Consider the following 4052-nt stretch of genomic DNA (forward strand, 5'->3'; position numbering starts at 1 on the left):
AGTCTGACTAGGGTTAGGCTACCAACTTTTGTAGATTAATTATGTAACCTGCCACTTTACTGAACATGTGAATAATTTCTAGGAGTTTTCTGGTGGAATTTTTGGCATCTCTTATATATAATATCATATCATCTACAAAAGGGGGAATATTTGATCTTTCTTTTCCCATTATTTCCCGTTTAATTCCTTTCTTGCTCCTTAGCCCATCTTCTAATTGGATTACTTCTTGTCTTGATTCACTGTTTTTTGAGTTCATTATATATTCTGGTAATTAAACCTCTGACAGATGCATCGCTGGTGAAGATTTTCTCCCATTCTGTGGGTTTTCTGTTCTCTTCCCTGGTTGTCTCCTTTGATGTACAGAAGCTTTTTAGTTTAAAGAGGTCCCATTTATTGATTCTTGACCTTGTTTCCTGAGCAATTGATGTCCGGATTAGGGAATCCTTTCCTACGCCTATATCTCGTAGGTCTTTGCCAATGTTTTCTTCTAACAGTTTCAGAGTTTCTGGCTTCACATTGAGGTCTTTGATCCATTTGGAGTTGAGATTTGTGCAAGGTGAAAGATAGGGGTTTAGTTTCATTCTTCTACAGGTGGAGATCCATTTTTGCCAGTACCATTTGCTGAACATGTTGTCTTTCCTCTAGTGAATATACTTGGCCCCTTTGCCAAATATCAGGTGGCAGAAGTTGCATGTACTCATAGTTGAGTGTTCAATTTTGTTCCATTTATATATGGGTCTATTTTTGTACCAGTACAAGGTTGTTTTTATGTCTATAGCTCTGTAATACAGCTTAAAATCTGGTATTGTAATCCCCCGGCATTGCTCTAAGTGCTCAGTGTTGCTTTGGCTATCCGAGGTCTTTTGTGCTTCCATATGAATCTTAGGATTTTTTTCCAATTCTGTGAAAAATGTGGTGGGGTTTTGATTGGCATTGCATTGAATGTATAAATGGCGTTTGGTAGGATGGTCATTTTCACAATATTAATTCTTCCAATCTGTGAGCATGGGTGGTCTTTCCATCTTCTGATATCTTCCTCAATCTCTTAAAGATTTAAAATTTTCATTGTAGAGGTCTTTAATGTTTTTGTTCAGGTTTATTCTGAGATATTTTTTTTCCAGCTATTGTGAAGGGGAGTGTTTCCATGTGCTCTTTCTCTGATTGGTTATTTGTATATAGAAAGGCTACAGACTTTTGTAGGTTAATTTTGTAACCTGCCACTTTACTGAAAGTGTCAATCATTTCTAGGAGTTTTCTGGTGGAATTTTTGATGTCTCATAGATATATTATCATATCATCTGCAAAAAGGGATAATTTGATCTCTTTTCCATTTATTACTCCTTTAATTTCCTGGTCTTGTCTTATTGCTCTTGCAGGAGTTTCAAGCAGTATGTTAAAGAGAAATGGAGATAGTGGGCAGCCTTCTCTGGTTCCTGATTTCAATGGGAATGCTTCCAGTTTTTCTCCATTTAGAATGATGTTGGCTGTCGGTGTGTTATATATGGCTTTAATTATGTTGAGGTATGTTCACTTCAGTCCAATTCCCTCTAGGACTTTGAACATAAATCCATGTTGAAATTTTTCAAAGGCCTTCTCTGCATCTGTTGAGATGACCATGTGGTTCTCGTCTTTGAGCCCATTTATATGATTTATGATGTTTATTGACTTACATATATTGAACCATCCCTGCATCTCTGGGATAAAGTCTATCTTTTTGAATAACTTAAGTAGTATTAGATGTAGATCCTGTTTAAATGTCTGATAGTATTCTGCTGTAAATCCATCTGGTCCTGGGCTTTTTTTTAGTCTGGATGTTTTGTATTACTGTTTCAATTTCTTTTTGTGATTTGTGATATGGGTCTGTTTAAGCTGTTAATCTCTTCTTGGTTGAGTTTTGGTGGTTCCCATGCCTTTGGATATCCGTCCATTTCTTTTAGGGTTTCATATTTAGTAGAATATAGGTTTTAAAGTGTTCCCTTATAATGTTCTGTATCTTTCTGGTGTCTGTTTTGATGTTTCCCCTTTCATCTTTGATTTTGTTGATTTAGAGGTGCTCTTTCTTTTGGTTAGCTGGGCTAGCAGTATGTCAATCTTGTTTATCTTTTCAAGGAAACAGCTCTTGGATTTGGTGATTCTTTATACTGTATATTTGTTTCAATTTCATTAATTTCTGCCCTGATTTTTGCTATTTCTTGTTGTCTGCTGGGTTTGGGTTTCATTTGTTGTTGCTTTTCAACTGTCTTGAGTTGCATTGTTAAGTCATTTATTTGTGTTCTTCCTGATTTTTTGATGTAGGCACTTAGAGCTATAAACTTCCCTCCAAGGACCACTTTCAGCATGTCTCATAGGTTTTGTTGTGTTGTATTGTCTTTTTCATTTAGTTCCAAGAATACTTTTATTTCTTTCTTAATTTCTCTTTTGACCCATTCATCATTCAAGAGTGTGTTGTTTAATCCCATGTGTTTATGTGCTGACTAAGGCTTCTTCCAGGGATGATTGTAAGCTTTATTGCATTGTGGTCTGATAGAATGCATGGAATTATTTCAATCTTTTTGTATTTGTTGAAGTTTGTTTTGTGCCCCAGTATATGGTTGATTTTGGAGAAGGTTCCATGGGTTGCTGAGTAGAAAGTATATTCTTTGGTGCTTGGGTGGAATACTCAGTAGATGTCTGTTAGGTCCATTTGATATATGGTATTGTTTAATTAAGGTGTCTCTCTCTTAACTCTCTGCCCTGTTGACCTATCTAATGGATACAGTGGGGGTATTGAAGTCCCCTACTATTAATGATTGGGATTAATCTGGGTCTTAAAGTCTTGTAGTATTGTTTTTATGAAGTTAAGTGCACCAGAGTTTGGTGAATATATGTTCATGATTGTAATATCTTCTTGGTTTATTGTCCCTTTGATCAGAATGAAGTGGCCCTCTTTATCTTTTTGGATTAGTTTTGGTTTAAAGTCTATTTTGTCAGGTATTAGAATTGAAACGCCTGCTTTTTTCTTAGTATCATTTGCTTGGAATATTTTTTTCCATCCTTTCACCTAAGATAGTGCCTGTCCTCGAAAGTGAGATGAGTTTCTTGCAGACAACAAAAAGATGGGTTCTGTTTCTTTATCCAGTCACCTAGTCTGTGTCTTTTGATTGGGGAGTTCAGTCCATTAATATTTAAAGTTATTAATGAAAGATGTGTTTTGAATCCTTTCAGTTTTATTTCTGTTTACATTCTTGATATAGCTACACTTTTCCACAGTTATACCTTCACTAAATTTTTTTTCTGCAACCTCTTAGGTATAGTAGTTCCTTTCTTCAGCTCTTTGTATTGCTTCCAGAACTCTCTGAAGGGCTGGTTTTGTGGACATGAATTCCTTCAGCCTATTTATTTCATGGAAGATTTGTCTTTCCCCTTTGACTATAGGAGATATTTTGGCTGGGTATAGTAATCTGGGTTGGCATCTGTGGTCATTTACAACTGGGAATACTTTGGTCCAGGCTTTTCTGGCTTTCATAGTTTGCACTGAAAAGTCAGCTGTAATCCTAATGGGTTTTCTTTTATATGTGACCTCTTGTTTCTCTTTTGCAGCTTTTAGTACTGTCTCTTTTTTCTGTACACTTAGTGTTTTTACTATGATGTGCCATGGAGAGTTTCTGTTCTGGTCCTGTCTGTTTGGTGTTCTATATGCTTCTTGTATTTGTATGGACATGTCTTTCTTTAATTTTGGGAAATTTTCTTCCACAATTCTGTTGAAGATCTGGTCCATGCCATTGTCTTGGGATTCTTCTCTTTCCTGTATGCCTATGATTCCTAAGTTTGGTCTTTTTATGGTGTCACACAATTTCTGCATATTCCATTCTTGTGCTTTCTTAAATTTTTCATAATCTTTGCTTGAGTGGTCTAGTTCTTCCACTTTATCTTCCAGTGTTGATACTCTGTTTTTCATTTCATTCATCCTATTTTTTGTGGCTTTCTCCTGTCGTTTCTAATTGTCTTACTGAGTGTTTCACTTCCTTCTTCATTTCAGCCTGAGTATTCTTCAATATTTCTAGCTCTTTTCT

The sequence above is a fragment of the Nannospalax galili genome, unplaced genomic scaffold, assembly GCF_000622305.1.
Source record: "Nannospalax galili isolate Female #2095 unplaced genomic scaffold, S.galili_v1.0 scaffold198, whole genome shotgun sequence".
Taxonomy (NCBI): Eukaryota; Metazoa; Chordata; class Mammalia; order Rodentia; family Spalacidae; genus Nannospalax; species Nannospalax galili.